This window comes from Marmota monax, unplaced genomic scaffold, assembly GCF_021218885.2.
Source record: "Marmota monax isolate L192 unplaced genomic scaffold, Marmota_monax_Labrador192_F-V1.1 WCK01_AAM20220418_F8-fsc00021, whole genome shotgun sequence".
In the NCBI taxonomy this organism is placed as follows: domain Eukaryota; kingdom Metazoa; phylum Chordata; class Mammalia; order Rodentia; family Sciuridae; genus Marmota; species Marmota monax.
In genome coordinates this window covers 16,119,525-16,137,684 of record NW_026695228.1, presented here as the reverse complement: position 1 = coordinate 16,137,684, position 18,160 = coordinate 16,119,525, and the positions used below count along the sequence as shown (strand labels likewise).

Genomic DNA, 18,160 nt, shown 5'->3' with positions numbered 1-18,160 from the left:
AGTACACCATGATTTCAGGGAAAAAATAAATTGGTTTGCAAGATCATACAATGGCTCCTCTGTTCTGGTCTCCATTCCTCACTGCCTCCTAAGAAGCTCACTTCCTCTCTGGACACTCTGAAAGGAAGATTGCCTAGATGGGTCTCTGAAGATTTATGTGCAATTAACATTCATGGTTCCTGTGCTGCCTTTACCTGATCAGCACCTGAGTCCCCCGTGACCTTTGTCACTCTCCTACAAGCACACTCCCACTTGACAGCAGTCAGGGCTACTTGCCTATTAGCCCTCCAGGTCCTGACTTCAATCTTCCCTGTATCATAGAGGGATGAACCTTACAAACCAGTGTCTCTTGGAGCTCTTCCTGGCTGGTTTCCAGCTAGGTGTGGCTCTTGTCAGACTCCAGTGAGAGATCAGAGGAGGTGAGGAAGGAAGATGCCAGATGTTTCCCTCTCTCGTTCCTGCTGCTCTGGCTGGTATCTATGTGTCCTCCAGGGGTGTAGCCCTTCCTCTCTTCAAGTCCTGCCACTGTCATTCCAAGTTCTTGCTGGCCACCGGAACCTGGGTCCAGGAACATCCCCCTGACCTTTGACCCCTCTGACCCAAAGAGGCAGCTTCCAGCATTGCTCAGCCCTGGGCTGTCTCACCCTCTCCTTCTCCCTTGCATCTCTTTCCTTTTCACTGTGAATCTCCTCATCTCAAATACCTGGCCTGGGTTCTGTTTTCCTCAGTGAATGTTGGCCAGTGTGGACTCTCAGCCTCTGCACATAAAATGAGGACATGTTAAGGTGCAGTTGACCTCGCTGACAAAATGTTTTGTAGCTGTTTACCTATTGTTATGGTTTAGATATTAGATGTCCCCCAGAATCTCATGTGTGAGACGATGCAAGAACATTCAGATTGGTTTATGAGAATCCTGACCCAATCCGTAGATTAATCCACTCATGAGGATTAACTGAGTTGTAACTATAGGGTGGAGGGCGTGGCTGGAGGAGGTGGGCATTGGGGACATGCCTTTGGGGTGTATATTTTGTATGTGGTGAGTGGAGTCTTTTTCTGCTTCCTGGTAACGTCCTGAGCTGCTTTCCTCCACCACACTCTTGCGCCATAAGGTTCTACCTCATCTCGAGCCCCATGAATGGAGCTGGCCATTTATGGACTGAGACCTCTGAGACCCTGAGCCCCCAAATAAACTGTTCCTCCTCTAATCGTTCTTGTCAAGTCTTTTAGTCACAGCTTCAAAAGCTAACTAAAACAACTATATGTTAATTCCAAATAGTTTTCTTTTTGTGTGGCCAATTTCCCCCAGCCCCTGCCTTCAGCCCTTGGAACATTTATTTTTGCAGCCCTTGGAGAGCTCCTGGAACATGTGAAGAAAATGATCTGATGGTGGGAACCTCAGTAAACCAGGCATCCCAAAGAGTGGTTGCAAGGGACTGCCTCCTCAAGACCATCACTGTCTCAGCGAAAAGCCAAGAGGAGAAGAAACCCAGAGAAAAAGTGCTCAATGTCAGGCACCATTGTGTCCAGGATCCAGCCCTGCAAGATGGTGGCTTTGCCCTTTAAGAGGCCCTGAGCACAGGAGGACCTTGTGGCTGTCTAGGAGATGGATTTTTCTCCACAAGCTGAGAGGCAAGAGGATTGTAAATGTGTCAATGGAATTCAGATTTCCCAAGTTGCCCAACCACTATAATAAAGTTAAAAGCGAGGCTCCCTGGAAGCATGCCGAGGCTCTAATGCAGGACGCTGCAGAGGTACTGAAGACACAGAGCAACTCTGGCAGCCCCTCCTCTGCAAATGGATTTGGCTGCCTTGAGCTGGGGCCTGGAAGCACAGGGCGAGACTTAACCCTGCTGCTGAGGGCTCACCGCAAGCAGGCGGCCACACCCAGGGAAGGCCACTCTTCTGACAGCAGCACCCTGAGCCTGGAGTTTTCTCCTAAGGCCAATGGGCAGGTTAAACTGTCAGCCTGGCAACTGGCTCAGAAAGAGCTGGAGCTCAATGCCTGTCTGGGATGTCCCTGGACAGAGACAGACCAGGAACTGGGCTGCCGCAGGCCCATGGGGCAGGGGTCCAGGCAGAAGGCACAGTGGGAGGCTGTGGGCTGCCCACCCACCTCTCCTCTGGCCCTCAGCTAGTGGCAATGGAGAACTTGATCTTGTGACATGCTCCCCCCCGCCAGCCACCACCCTTCTGGAAGGCAGCTGGAATGGGGGTGAAAACCCCATGGTTGGAGATGGATGGGTTGGAAATGATGCTGGAGCAAGATCTAAGATAATACAGCAATCATGAGACGAAGAAGGGAGGATTAGAGGAGGGCTTGCCTCACAGAGGATATGGATCCAGTCTTTAACCATTTGAAGGACATTGAGTGACAAGGCTTTCTCGAGCATCTACTAAGCGTCTAATTACCCCCAAGAGCTATTCACATCACTGGACTTTCCAGAATACCTTTTATTAACCCCCAAACAGCCTGGTCAATGAAGGTGTCCTTGTATGATGTGCCTTTGTTTATGTGCCAGGGAGCAGGTGCCCAGGGGTTGAATCAGGCGAAGAGACAGATCATGCCAGCAGGGCCCAGGGAGCCAAGCCATAAGAGGCGCTTGAGATGGAACAGAATGGAGTAAATTGTATTTACCAGAATTTTCAGGGAGCAGAGATGCCAAGCAGCATGTGTTGGAAATGAATCTTTTGATAAGTTGCTGGTGGAACAGGGGAAGCTCTGCTCCCCTGGGGCACGCTGTAGCCGCCTAGTAAGAATCTGTTGAAGAAATGCTTGAAACACTGAAGGTGTCTAAAGTGCCACCTGGGCAGATAGATGGGTGTATGTCAACGAAGGGCTCCCGTGTAGCCGAGTTAGTAGTCACTGCTAATTACATTCCTCTTCATTTTCTCCAGCTGCCCAGAAATTGATGTTGAACAAATGTCTGAAGAATATCTTATTCAGGGGACCTGCTCTTTGTCACCCCCCCCCCATCACTTAGGTCAGACATGGCTGGGGGTTGGAGTTCAAGGATGGGGAGACTGAACTTTGCCTCTAACCAGCTGTGTCTCGTTGAGTAAATGATTTACCCTTTCTGAGCTTTCATCCTTTATCTCCCCAAGGATGAGCTAAGACTCCCCCCGAGCAGAGGTACGGAAGACACAGAGCAACTCTGGCAGCCCCTCTCTTGTGGAACACGACCCACAGCCAGCACACTTATGACCAGGGGAATCTTATTACCCCACTTAATTCTTACATTGATCAAGCACCTCCCAGAGTTAGGTAAGATCAGGTGAGCTGATTAGGATGGTACTATATGGATTGGAGGCACTTGGCCACTCTGGGACGTGGGACAAATGTCATAGCCCCATTGAGAGGAATAATTGCAGGCAGTGACTGAAGGCCAGAGAGAGAAGTGGGTCTGTGCCCTTTCTCGGTCCCAGCCCACGGTACTGGTTCTCCTTGGAAGGCCTGCCTGTTCCCTAGCCACCTGGCCACTTCCTTCCTGGGAGTAGGCGGCCCTCGGGGACCAGCTCTGCCGGGAAAGGCCTAGACACGGAGAAGAGCCTGTGCTCCCGATCCTGCCGAACTCCTGTTTACCACTTAGTCCCAGCCAAATGGAATAAGTGCAGTATTGATTAATTGTGTTTTTTTTTTTTTTTGGAATACATATTCACTCTGATGTTTTATCATTAATGCATTAAGAAGCTGAACAAGCAATAAGAAGAAATGGACTTCAAAACGCAGCAGAATTTTGATCCAGTGTGGTCTGAGATACAGCCATCACCTCCTGGCAGGAGACAGCCTCCATTATAGCCCACACCTTGGCTGGAACTCGAGAGCTCTTTGTTCTTAACCTTCCATTTGTCTTTCCTCAGAGAGCAGGTGTGCCTTGTGCTCTGTGCAGCGTGAACCTCCATGGTGATGGGGCATGTATAAATTCCCGGGGAAGAGAAGGAGTGGGCTTTTTGCTGTGCTCAGACAGGTGGGAAACGGTGGACCCTGCTGGGGTGATGGGGGTGGGGCGTGGTGACCTCACCCTCTTGTCTTTCCAGCAGCAAATTCCAGAGGGAGAGGTGGCTCTGACCCAGGGGTTTTAGCCCACTCACTCTGTCTGTCTGGCTGCTAGGGTGCTCTGCGTTCTCCAGCTGGGTTGGGCAATGGCTCTGTCCTTGGGTGACTGAGGATAAAGGGGCCAGCTTTTTTCTGTTCAGGGGCCTCAGTTCCTTCATTTGCCAAATAAGGAAACTGGGTTGGATGATATCTCAGAGCCTTGAGGACCCAGCAGTTTGATTCTTCTGTCTCCCTCCCTTTCTCCTCTTCCTTCTTTCCAAAACCATTTTACTCCTGCAGAGTCTGGTCAGAAGCTCTCCAGATTTACTGACAGGAACAAAAATTACCAAAAATAACAACAATGACCTCCTTTAAAAAAAAAAAACCACAGAAGAGTTCAGATGTCAGCTTTCAAAATGTAGCTTAAGATGCTCCGGAGAGCACGGAGGGGCTTTGACTCAGGCCGGGTGGGTCAGATGATGACCCCAGAATGGGCCAGGCCAAGATTAAGATTTCTCTCCCTCTTTCTGCTTTTCCTCCCAAAGCTCAAGGGTCTCCTGGATATCAGCAGGATGAGGCTTGCCCCTCCTGGATGCTCACTAGCCCAGAGACGGTGCACAGAGATTTCTGAGGCTGGCTGCTACCTCCTGGAGTACCTGGAAGGTCTCTCCTGCTCTGAGAGGCCCCCAGCCCTGAGACCCACAGGGACAGTGAAGGCTCTTAGGCTTGGCCATTTCCTCATGTTTTGGGGGGTCATGGGGGAATTGCTGTGTGCTTCCTGTGCTGGATTCTGCAGGGCATCTAGCAGGAGAGTTGTATGCATGGACGTGACTGGCCAGGACACTGGGCAAGGCTGAATCCAGGATGCTGCAGGAACCCAGAGCAGCAGGTGGATGGGTGGCACTGGGTGTAACTGGAGTTAATGTCTGGTGGGAGTTAGCCAAACAGGGGTCCGCAGAGCCTGGAAGCCTGAGAAGCCTTGGCTGGTTCGGAGGGATGATAAGGAATGGTGCTGCATAGACAGCCAGGAGCTGGCAACTGTGGCTGCTGGTTGTAGCCTGGTTAGTGATGGAATTAAAATTTTTTCTAAAAGGGGAGTGATCTAAGGTGCACAGGGTGCACCTGGAGGGAAAGACATAAGCAGCTAGGCCCCTACTCCCTACTATATGCACCAGGACATGAAATTTCCAAATATGATATCTAGTTTGACCCTCCAAACAGCCCCAGGAACCTGCAGAGCTGACTGGCTAAGCGCCAGCCACTCAGCTTAACTGGCGTCCCAATTCTAGTCCACCACTTCCAATTGTATGATCTGGGCAAGACCCTCAGGACTAAGTCCCCTCATCTGTGATGGGGGGGCATGCTGGTTCCACAGGGTTTACAGGGCCCGACTTTGGGCCCAGACTGTCAATGAGGAAAGCGACTTGCCCCAAAGCACCATCAGGTTTCAAATCTCAGCCTTTTCCTTCAATCCCTCACTCCCTGATGTCCCCAGGCTCAGGTGGGGCTCTGTGGGAGACATGGAGGCCCGGCACTCAGGAGTTGGGGTGGCAGGAAGTAAGGCAAGAGGATTCTCTTGCAGGCAAAGTTGATTTCAGGCCTAAACTTTAACAATGATAAGGTAAATGTAGGCCCAAGGCTGCCCCACAGACCCACAGGTTAAATGCCCTGTGAGATCCCAGCTGCCCTTCCAACCTTGATGGAGTGAAGCAGGGCAGGTAGACGACCTCTAAAGTCACCCAGAAAAGCTTGTGGTCACTGTGTCCTTGTGAGGTCTTCCCTCAGACTTCGTCATTTTTACAAGGTCAGAGACAGGACCCCTGATGTGTCTCCCTGTGGGGACACGCTCACCATTTCCAACTGCTCCTATCTGGGAAGAGCATCTCTCTGTCCATCTAGGATGCTCTTGAGGGCCTCAGGAGCCCAGGCTCCTGCTCACTGGCCAATCAGACCAGCCAGAGGGGGAGAGTCAGGATGACTCCATGCCAGACAGGCAGTATAGGCTGTTCAAAGTCAGCCAGACCCCAATCCCAGCTGCAGTGAGTACCACTGCTGACACTCTACTCACAGAATTGCCTCCCTCCCGCTGAGCAGGAAGCACCTGGGTAGGAGTCTGGCCCACCCTGGCCCATTCAGCCTGGGCCTTTAGTCTTAAGCCCTAGACCCTGGCTGAAAACACATCCTGTTTATGCTCCTTCCCCAGCCACTCACAAGAATCCATCAGTCTCCTGCACAAGAATCTAAGCCTCAGGGTTGCTTCTGAGGAACCTGACCTAGGAGACCCTGCACCCCTACATTCTTCTCCTACTCAAACCAACACCCACCAGATTGTGGGGGAGGGGTTAGAATTTCTCTTCAACTCTGTGGGAGCTCAGTCTAGATTTGTTTATTTCTTTAAGAATAAATAAGTCGTTTCTTGCATACCTGTAGTGGCAAACTTAAAGCACTGCACACTTATAGTGTGCTAAGTGTATACTTGGGGCAGGGGGGCATGCAGGAAGACAGCAGCCCATGGTGGGTTTAGAACCCCAGTGGGGCAATCAGACCTCACAGAATACATTCCCCAGGACTCCACTTACTAGCTGGGTGCCATTAGTTAACTTAAATTATTCAAGCCAGATGTTTTGAAACTGAGAGAAGAAAGACTGCAAGGATATTGACGGGGACAGTATGGTACCTACAAAAATGGCCCCAAGTTTGTGAGGCTTCCTGGAGTCTATTTCCCCCACCCACTGAATCTGGACAGACCTGTGACTTGCTTTGGCTATAGGATGTTGTGGAATTGACCTTGAACCAGTTCTGAGCAGGGTTTAGCCAGTGGTTGGCCCTGGCAGGAACCCAGGGTGCAGGAGAGAGGTTGAAAGACTCCCCCCCTTTCCCCTAGTACCCTGGCTACTGCTGCCCCTCTTCCCAGCTCCAGCTTCTGCTGGTCCCTGAAGATGCTCTTTCCTCTCTGACCATCAGCCCTTTCAGGGTGGTGTCTTAGGCAGGGATTCCCAAAAGCACAGGGAGATGGGAGGACTTGGGAGACTTTGCTTTATTCACAAGCATACCCTAGAAAATGCAGAAAGGAGAATGGGTAAGAGGTCAGGTCAAACAAGGGTATGAGGACATGAGGGGGCTGGGTATGTAGGTCACATCAAAGAGCGTTCCCAGTAGAGACCAGGGACATCTTCCCACCACCAACCATCCGTCCTCTGCTCAGGGCTGCCTATGGGACACCTCTGGCTATTGTTTGTGCTGGCAATACTGGACTCCAAGGGCAGCTCTTTGGTAAACAGTCTGGGTTCTAGATGCAGGGGTGGACTCATTGGAATCCCTACACTTAAGGACACTCCTCCTCCAGCCTTTGTTTTCCAGGAGTTAGCATTCACGAAGATAAGCAGTAGAAAGGCATGGGTTTTATTTCCCCTGCACCTTGCCTAAGAGGCAGAAGCAATGGTTGTCTTGGAACAAATTGGAAAAGCTCCCAGGAGAGGAAATTCAAAGTGCCCTGTTAACTTCTTGAAGTGGGAAGAGGCAGGAAATAATGAATATCTCTTTTTTTCTTGGTTGGGGGGCTGGAGTAGTGCCAGGGATTGAACCCAGGGCCTCAGGCATGCCAGGCAAGTGCTCTGCCATTGAGCTACATTCCCAGCCCCACCTCTGTGTTATCTTGCTGCCATGTGTGCTGAGTAGAACGGACCCTTTGGAGTGTGGGCTCTGGGTTCAAACTCTGACTCTTCCATGCTCCAGCTGTGTGACCTCAGGCTGGTTATTTAACTTTTTCTCTACCTCTTTTTTTTTGCCATCTCTAAAATGGGGATGACAAAACCACAATAATAACCACTTTGTAGAGTGGCCATATGGAGTGAGTTCATGTAGAGAGTTTAAGAGAAAATTCCACAGGGATTAAGCAATCAGCACCATGCAGGTCTTTGCTGTTGCTATTATCAAACATTAAAGGAATCTCTTTTTAATTTGAATTTGCATGTTGTAAACGGTTCCCTTTTGTGAATTGGCCTTGGGTGAGCAGACAAACCTTCCTGCTTTCAACAAAACAAGTTTGTACCTTTTCCCTGAGTTGGTAAGAGCAAGACCTGGTATTGATGGGATCCCAGGTGGGTCTTTAAGGTGATGTCTACCTGGGGCTGGGGTTGAAAAGGTGGTGAGAGCTCATGATAGGCCCCACACTTTCTTACACTCACCTCTGCGTTTTCTTACACTCGCCTCTGCGCATGTTGAAACTTGGAAAACATGGGGGGTGGGGAGGGCGTCTGCTAATCATGGAGCCCCAGTGAAGGTGATTGCCCCTCCCTTGCTGGCCCGTGAGTTGTGCCCACTAAGCACATTCTGCTTGCCTCATATTGAAGCAAGAAGCTCTGAGCTGAGGTGCTCTCTGCAGAGAAGCAGTGAATCAAGAGGTTGGCAGTGTTTATTGATTTAGTAATTCGCACGCATTTTTCCGGATAGATTATGTTCCCGGAGACTGTGACAGCAGAAGCCAGCTGCTAATGCAATGCAGGCTGCAGGGCTGCAGGGCTGCAGAGGCAGCACAGGGCACTGGGGATCCCAGGGAGGGCCACCCAGGGTGGGAGAGCAGAGAGGGACTTCACCCAGACTCTGGGGGACCTGGGACTGACTGCGCTGCAGGGACCACACTCTGCATGGTGACGTACATTTCTTCAAGATGTCCCTACAACCCCTTTCAGAGATGAAGGTTTATTTCCCCAGCTGTCCCTTGGCAAGTGGCACCTGAACATACCCTCAGAGGCCATCTGGCCTTCCTGGAGATGCCTCGGTGAGGAACAAGGACTCACCCAAGGTCCTAAGGCTCCTCAGGACAGTCACACGAGCCCACACCTCCCTCAATTCAGAACATTCTGGAAGGTCACTCAACTCCAGAGCCCCACAGGAACCTCCTCCCTCTGCCCAGCCCTGTTTCCATCCCTTCCCCTCCAGGGGTGTTGATCCCAAGAGCATCCCTAACGAAGTCCTGCACACTACCCGGAGCCTCCTTGCATGCTTTCCTGGGAGTCTGACCTGCTGCAGGCCCTAGTCCTGACTCCAGGCCCCTGAGTGGAGCAGCAGGCCAAAGCCTCAGGTTCTCTATAGCTCTTCACCTTGTGTATCAAAGCCTGAACCTACAGGGTGGCTTTTGAATGATGTGATGTGCAATTACAGAGATCTGTCCCATATGACAATCCCTCAGCCCACGTAGATGTGGCCCAAAGTGGATTGTCTTCTTGTCAACTTCACTTGCCCCCCCCACCTCCAGGGCTTGTCTGTTTCTCAGCAGTGGCCCCAGAACTCCCCTGGTCTGTGATTCCCCCCATCAGGGGAGAAAGTTCTCCATCTATCCGGGAGCCACTTGGGGGTCACAACCGCTGTGGAAGCCAGGTCAGAAGAGGACTGTAAGAGTGTGTGATGTCAAACCAAGGGAAACATCTGTGGGGATGAATTTCAGACACTAGGAGCAGGTGCCAGGAAGCAGAAAGAGCACATTGGTTTAGAATCCAAATCTCCCGATCATTTATTTATATGTTCTAGCATTTCCTTCCTCTATACAGTTTCTTATTGTTCTATTCCAGTCCTGAGCATATGACAGTATGTTAGATATCAACAACTCCAGAAGAATCAGCTAGATGGTCCTGCCCCAGACCACCTGCCTTTCTGTTTTAAGGTACTTGTATGTATATCGATACATACATCCATACAGACATCTATTCATTCTTTCATTCATTCACTCAATAATACTTACCAAGTTCCTGCTAAGTTCTGATGGGTGGATAAATGAATGGGTGGATGGATGGGTAAACAGGCACTACCTGGAAGGCATCTCAGCTGTGGTTCCCGCTACCTGACGCGGCCAGGACTCTCCTCCCACTCTGACCCTTAACCAGGGCACACCACGGGCTCCATCTCCTGCCTTGTAGTAGCCCTATCTCCACCCCTGGCTTCCTTTTCTGGACCAGTTAGTGTTCCATGAGGAGACAGAAACTACCAGTTCTTCAAGCAGAAAGAGTTTAATATCAAGAATCATTGCCAGCTGGGTGCCATAATGCACACCTGTAATCCCAGCGGCTTGGGAGACTGAGGCAGGAGGATTTTGAGTTCAAAGCCAGCCTCAGCAATGGCAAGGTGCTAAGCAACTAGTGAGACCCTACAATATAGGGCTGGGGATGTGGCTCAGTGGTTGAGTGCCCCTGAATTCAATCCCTGGTACCCGCCCCCCCATAAAAAAGAATCATTGCCAGACATGGTGGTGTACCTGTAGTCTCAGCTACTTAGGAGGCTGAGGCAGGAGGATGGCTTGAGCCCAGGAATTAAAGACCAGACTGGGAGACAAAGCAAGAACTTGTCTCAGAAACGGAAACAAATACAAAAGCAGAATTATTAATCATGAAATCTAAGAGGCAGGAAGACAGCTATAAGCTAGAACAGAGGTAGAACTATGTGGAGCAGCCACGACTTGTGGGTCAGGGGGGCACTAAGAGAAGAGGTCAGAATTACCGTAATGCCTAGAAGCTTTGGGGAGGGACCTGGCAAAGCTTGGATTCCGCTATCTGGCTGGTGTTCCTGTCTGTGAGCTCGGGCACCCACAGACCTCTGCAAAGGGGATGCTAGGCAGCTTGTGCAGTGCCTCTGGCCAGAAAGTGAAGGATACAGCTAGCTCTGCAAAATGGAAAATGGGAAAACCGCAACGTAGATTCATCATCTGCTTGAGGAAGGAGCTGGTGCTGCCAGGAAGAGGACTTTCTGGATGCTGCTCACAGGAGCAGAGAGCAGAGAGGGAGGAAAGGGGTCCATACCGCCTCCTCCAGCCTTCCACTCTCGCCATCGCCCCCTAGTGGCAGAGCCTATCCAAAAGTGTCTGGCTAAAGGGGAGCTGTGTTTGCAGAGCCCCTGCCCAGCACCGCTGAGCAGAGTACAGGAACCTGGGGCTGGAGCCCAAAGACATAGTGGCCTCTGGCTAGAGGCACCACACGCCGCCCCACCGCCCTCCGGCGACAAAGCCCAGAGAGATCTATGACAGAGGGAAAAGAGCTGAGGTGCAGTTTTCCTTTTTCAGTGCCATGGCCAGGACACAGATTGGGGCTTGAGACTGGGTCTGAGGACAGAGGCAGATGAGAGCCACCATTAGGAAGGCAGACTCAGCTCTCCCTTCCTGGGTAGCAAAACTGAAATGCCTTCTGGAGAGAAATTATACTTCCAGGCAAAATGATCCAATTAGTCAAGCCCATTGGAACGGGGATGGTGGATAGAGTTGGGGTCACGGTGGTCCTGATAGAGCTGCCCTGCAGTTAGGCAAGGACTGAGGCAGAGGGAAGCAGATAGTCAGACATGAAGATGCTGTTACCTGGACTCCTGGGCCGTTCACTTTAAGGCTACTTGATTATCTAATCCTGCAAAGGAAGCCGGGGAAGCCTGCTGGGTTTCAATGGGATTAGGTGCTCAGACCAGCCCCACCCCATTAAAAAAAAAAATCAGACTCCAGGGCAGGGCTGTCTCTCCATCAGTACAGCCCCAGGCTGGGAACCCGAGGGCAAGGGCAGGATCCTGTAATGGGCTGCTAATTGCTCTGATTGCAACTCCAGGGCAGAGTGTTTCTGGAACTGCAGAACTCTTGACAGAGGAGGAAATACCAGCAGAACATTTTTGATGAATAATTCAGTGAGCTGAAATGGGAAATGAGAAAGTTTTCTTTCCACCAAAGTTGAATTTGAAAAAAAGAAAGAAAGAAAAAGAAAATAATAATAGCAGCAGAGCTGAGCATTCTGGCCTCCCCACAGTAAAACTTTTTCTTTGCATAACCATGAAGGATTGCTCACTATGATTTGCTTATGACAATTACAGGACCTAGGCTGGGATAGAAAAATATCCTCTGTCACCTGGATTAATGGTAAATTTGATTTAATCGCAGCCACCTTTTGAGTGTTTATTCCACAAGTATTATTGGGTAGGTACCCAAAGCCAAACCCCTCTGCTGGCTGTTAGAGATTCTGTAGTGCTTGTTTTTTTGTTCTGAAGGAGTGTGTATGTGAGGGGTGGGAGAGTGTTTAGACATTGTAAGAAAAGACAATTGATAATCCACAATTCAAGAGAGTCAAGACACATCTTGTGTCAGTGAGAGCTCAACTGGAAAGTCAGAAACCACTAGAAGTGTGTAGAGAGACAAGAACTCGGGGACTGGGTTACTTAATGTGGCTGATAAAATGCTGAGAAGCCTGAGACGGTGAAGAATCCAGAAATAACCACCAGCAGGAAGTCATTCAACAAAGAAGCCAGGAGAGCAGGGGATGTTATCTGAGCCAGGCCTAGGGCTCACCTGGGGGGACTGGAATCAAGAGAGGAGCCTCATTCAGTAAGGACTAGCGGTGTGAGTGGAAGCCCAGAGGGTAGCTGGTGTGAGTGGAAGGCTCCAGGGATCTTCAGCCCTGGTGAAAGTAAGATGGAAACCCCCAGAGAGAGGGGAGGTCCCACTTTCTCCCCTCCTGTCTTTCTGATCTCCTTTAGTGCTTCCCAAAGGTTTAGGCTCTTCCCAAATTCAGAAAGGAAGAGAGACAGGGAAGTTGGGAACTCCCATCACAGGGATCATCCACCAGAGGTACAGAGCAGGCCAAGGGAGAGATCAGAGGGCACTCACGCCAGTGTTCATTCTCTGAAGTAGGAGAACAGTCTTGAGAGGAGAATGAAAGATATGATGCTGTTAAATTAAATGATCATGAGAAGCCTCTTTGAGGCAATTAAGGTGAAACATAAAAAATTACAAGAAACTATCCAAGTAAGAAGAGAAAGTAAGAACAGGCGAGGAAGATTTTTTTTCCCCAGGCATGTGCAAAGGTCCTAAGACAGCTATATGTGGGTGTGAGGGGAAAGAGTTGAAGGCAGGAGATATGGTTGGGGCCAGGTGACACTGAGGAATTTGGGGTGGTTTCAGAGAAGAAACAGTCACATCTGCTTCCTTCTACAGAAAAGAGGTTTTGAGTTAGAAGTAAGTTCTGGTGTTCTACAGAATAATAGGGGGATATAATTTACAATAACCCATTGTATATTTAATGAATAACTATTAGGGAACAGCTCAAAGGCTCCAATCGCAAAGTAAAGTTAAGGACATGGAAATCTTAATTATTCTGATTTGATCAGTACATTTTGTATACATGTATTGAAATATTAAACTATACCTCATAAATATGGAGTTATTATGTGCTAACCAAATTTTTCAAGTGTTTAAGGAGATGGAAATGTTAATTAACCTGATTTGACTATCACACTCCATCAAATGTATCTAATTATCACATGGCACCCCATACATTTGTATGATTAAGAAAATAATTAAAAACATACAAAAAGAGAGGTGGTTTAAGCATTCGCATAGTATCTGTTTACTCCTAGACGAAGCAAAAACTAAAACCTTCCAAATGTTTCCAAGAATGTGTCAGCAAACTTTCTTGTTAAACGGGCTGTTGCTATAGCCACACCAGGTCCCTCAGAACACATAAAGCTACATCCTGACAGAATCTGTGAAGAAATATTTAATACAGTAGATTAACGTTTCCGGAATAGTTTTTACAGATCCCCTGGGTGACGGTCTATGGACATGAGTGACAATTCTTGACTCCCTGTTCCCTTCTGCCACCAACATGACTTCCTTCCATCCCCTTCTCTCACCTCCTGTGAGACCCCATCAGACTTATTTAAATGCCTGTGAAAGTGGGACTTGTTTTAAATGCATTTAAACCACACTTTTATGCACAGTTGATCTAATTTTGTGCTTCTTGTGAATACATTTTAATCTATCTTAAATTTTAATCAGAGGAATTTTTAGGAATAGATTATTCCACGAACCGCAAACTTCCATGTGCTTCGTACCATGTCATGAAAACACAAAGGCATAGATTCTTTGAGGAGTAATTCAGTCAATAAATGTTTTAATATCTTATTCAACAGTATTTTAACTGTGTCATCAAACTTATGTGAAGTGCTATGGGTTGTTTGACAGCATCCCATACATTTGTATGATTAAGAAAATAATTAAAAACATACAGAAGAAAAAGAGTAGTTTTATTGGTAGCCATGATAGAAGAGCTGGGACCAAACTTATCTTCTCATTGTTAGCTAAAAGAAATGAACAAAGTATACAAGGCAAAAGTTTTCATATGTTGGGCAATATCAATACCTAAGAAAAAGATGGAAGAAAGTGAGCTATTAAAGAAAGTGAGCTATTATCACTCTGTGTTTCTGGAGGTACTTCCTACTGGGAAGGTGGACCGAGCAGAGAGTGCCTCTTTTGGAGTTGAAGAGACAGAAATCTTGGTTCAGAAAAGCTGAGGGGAGCAGAGTACTAGGGAGGAAGGAGCTATTTAAAGAACTGATTCCAGAAAGTTCACAAGGATCACTTGACTCAGTTGCTGAACACTAAAGTATATAAATATAGAGTGAAGAGAAGACCAACAGGGAGCTATAAGCCCAACAGTGCACAGTCCTCGCACAGGACAGAGAAATTCCAACAGCTACAGTAGAGAGACCTCAGACTCTCAGGCCTTCAGTGCAGACGCCAGGTGAATCAGGTCTACCTAGTGAGGCTCAGTGAATCTTAGCATTAAGGTTACTTATAACTTAAGACAACTGAGATTTTCCCAAATCTCAGAGGAATCCAGGTGATCTGCAAGCAACTTAACTGCCTGCCATTAAAAAAAATCCAATGCCCCCCTTTAAAAAAAAAAAAAAAAAAAAAAAAAATATATATATATATATATATATATATATATATTTATATTTTAGTTGTCAATGGACCTTTATTTATTTGTTTTTATGTGGTGCTGAGAATTGAACCCAGTGCCTCACCCCATGCTAGGCAAGCCCTTTACCACTGAGCCACAACCCCAGCCCTTAAAGTCCAATACCCTTTAAAGATATATTACAAAATCCAGAACTCAATGTCAAGTTCACAGTGTATAGCATTCAGTCAAAACTTACTAAGTTTGTGTAAGGAACAGAATGGTGTAACCCAATACCTACAGAAAATTCAGACAGTGGAAACTGGCACAAAGAGGTAGAGATGGTGGAATTAGCAGACAAGATCTTTAAAGCATGAATTACAAATACTTTTAAGGATTCAAAGGAAGGCAGAAACACATGAAGGATTGAAACAGAAAAGATGAAAAAATCAAATGAAACTAGAGACAAAAAGTAAGATACCTAATGGGAAGGAATTATAGCAGATTAGATATTGAAAACCAAATGTCCCCCAAACTTGAGGACATAGTGATAGAAACAATCCAAAATGAAGCACCAAGCAGGAAAAAGTTTTAAAAAATAGAACAGTGACTTGTGGGACAATATCAAGCCATCTAATGGGCGTAAAGGAAACCCAGAAGATGGAATAGACAGAAAAAGCATTTGAAGAAGTACCCCCAAATTTCCAAATTTAATGAATATTATAAACCTATAGATCCACAAGGTTCAGTGAACACCCAACAGGGTAACACAACAAAAGTGTATCAAGAAACAATATAACCAAATGTTTGCACATCTATGATTGAAAGAAAATCTTAAAAACAACCAGAGGGGGAAAAACACTTCAAGTGGAGAAGAATAAGACTACAAACCCAGACATTAAGTGTGACATTAAGTGTGACCTGGTTATGCTGAAAGTGAGGAATCCACCTAGAATTCTGCACCCCGCCCCATGTCTCAAAACAAAGTAAAAGACTTTTTCAGAGAGGGACAAAAGATCATTTGTCACCAGCAAACTTGCATTACAGAAGTATGCTAGGGATTGCTTTTCAGGCAAGATAAATAAGAAGAGACATTTGGCTCTATTCAAAGAATAAGGAGAGCTGGAAATAGTAAATATATGAGCAAATAGAAAGGGTTGTTTTTCTCATTTTTATTGACTGCATAAAGTAATGTGCTAATAATATTTTCTGTGGTTTATAGTATGTATGGGAGAAAGATATATGACAATAATATTACAAAGGATAGGTGGAGAAAATTAAAATATGCTGTGGCGAGGTTTTTACACTATACCTGAAGTGATTTAGCAGTATCGAAAGATATGCTGGAATACACTGAAGGTATATTTTGTGAACTCGAGCAAAAACAAACAATGCTCAGAAAGAAAGGAAGAAAGGCCAAATACTCTAACTAATAAGCCAGTGGTGACAATATCAGAGAACATTAAAAAAAAAACAAAACACACACACACACACTCAATCCAAAAGAAGTTAGAAAAAGAGAAAGAAATGGAAGAAAGAACAGATGGGACAAATAGAAAGTCAACAGCAAGATGGTAGTTTAAATCCGACTATGCAGATAATTACGTTGGATGTAAATTGTCTAAGCACTCCAATTAAAAGGTAGAGATTGTTAGATGAGCTTTGCTTTTAAAATTCTAATCTATGTGCTATTTACAAGAAACATACTTGAAAAGCACAGACACAGATGGGTTCAAAGTTAAAGGATGGAAAACGTGATACCGTGCAAACATTAATAATCATAACAAGGCTAGAGGAGTTCAATTTATATCAAAGTAGGATTCTGTATGGGCAATTGTTATTGGGTCAAATGGGGAAGTTTCATAATTATAAGGGAGCACATCATCAAGAATTTATAAAAGTCCTAAATGTATACATACCTAATAAGAGACATTCAAAATACATAAACCAAGGACAGATGGAACTGAAAAGAGAATTAAGACAACCTCACAATTACAATGGAGGACTTCAAAACTCTCCTCTCAGTAGACAGAATCCATGGGACCAAGAAAGCCTTGAAACACACTGCCAACCAACTCGACTCAATTGTACATCACTCCACCCAACAATTGTATATTTTTGTCAAATGCACACAGAATATTCTCTAATTAGATCATAATCTGGACCATAAAAAGTCTCAAAAATATAAAGGAATTTAATTAATATGGATGATTTTTTTTCCCTGACCAATTTGAATTAAATTTGAAATTAACAACAGAAAGACATCTGGGAAATTCCAAATATGTGAAAATGAAACAGACCAGTTCTAAATTACCCATTGGTTAAAGAAGAAATCACAAGGTAAATTGGAAATGAAAAATTCACTAGAAGGGTCAATGACAGATCTGAGACGGAAGAAAAGATGGGTGAGTTTCAATCAGCCACACAGAAAAAGATTGTCTTTATTCTCCATCTAGAAATCTAAATGGAAAGATGGTTGGGATGACCACTGCCATCTTTCTGTCAGCCAAATTATGGAGCCAACCCTTGAGGAGGGTAGACCCCAGAAACAGAAAGAGCCCAAACCTCAATGCCATCGCAGAGCTGTGAAATCAACCAACTCATGAACCCACCCTTGGTTTTGAACTTCCAGCTCTGTGAGATGGCACATTGCCCTAAACTCAAACCCATTTTGTATCCTGCCTATCTGAGGGGATAAAAGTGACAAGAGAGATAAGAGTTCCGGGAAAGAGGACATAGAAATAGCTCAAAAGATTTTCTCTGCCTTCTGACAGACTATACCTAGCATTTAAGTCATGTCCCACAGTGATACCTGGAGAGAAAGATGTGTGGATTTATTAACAGAGATTGATTGCTTTAAATATTGGTTAAAATGGTGCAACAAAGTCTGATTTGGGGAATTCTTATAGTCATATGAGCTACTGAATATTTTGTGTACTCGGACTCAATCCCAGTAACAACATTAATACTCAGATGAAAAGTCAGGAAGGACTGAGGCCTAGAGAAGTCAAATAACTTTCTCATAGACTTGTACCCGACAGGGAAGGAGTCAAGTTTTCTGACTTCAGAAACTGAACTCTGGGGTTGGGGACATAGCTCAGTTGGTAGAGTGCTTGCCTTGCATGCATAAGGCCCTGGGTTCAATCCCCAGCCCAAACAAAAAAATAAAAAATAAAAGAAACATACTAAACTCTGAACAATTAGTTCTCATGGCTGTATCTACACCCCACACTTCTATCCTCTGATCCCTCCAGGATTCTGGATCAAGTACACCCATGGGAAGAGACATCTCTTCAATAACAGCCATAATCTGCAACCAGGTTCCTTAGTGCAGCCTCCCTGATAAAGCTGAGTTCAGTCACAGTGCCTTAGAGAAACCACTTGTTTCCTCCCCATCATTTCTATAGCATGGCTCCAAAGAACAGAC

At 46.4% G+C, this 18,160-nt stretch overlaps 1 non-coding gene across 1 annotated transcript; it reads left to right on the top strand.

Moving 5' to 3' along the window:
* The first annotated feature begins 17,816 nt into the window (after nucleotides 1–17,816).
* Trnaa-ugc (transfer RNA alanine (anticodon UGC)) lies at nucleotides 17,817–17,892 on the top strand. Its single transcript has one exon. It is a non-coding gene; the product is annotated as a tRNA-Ala (tRNA).
* Nucleotides 17,893–18,160: the final 268 nt, after the last annotated feature.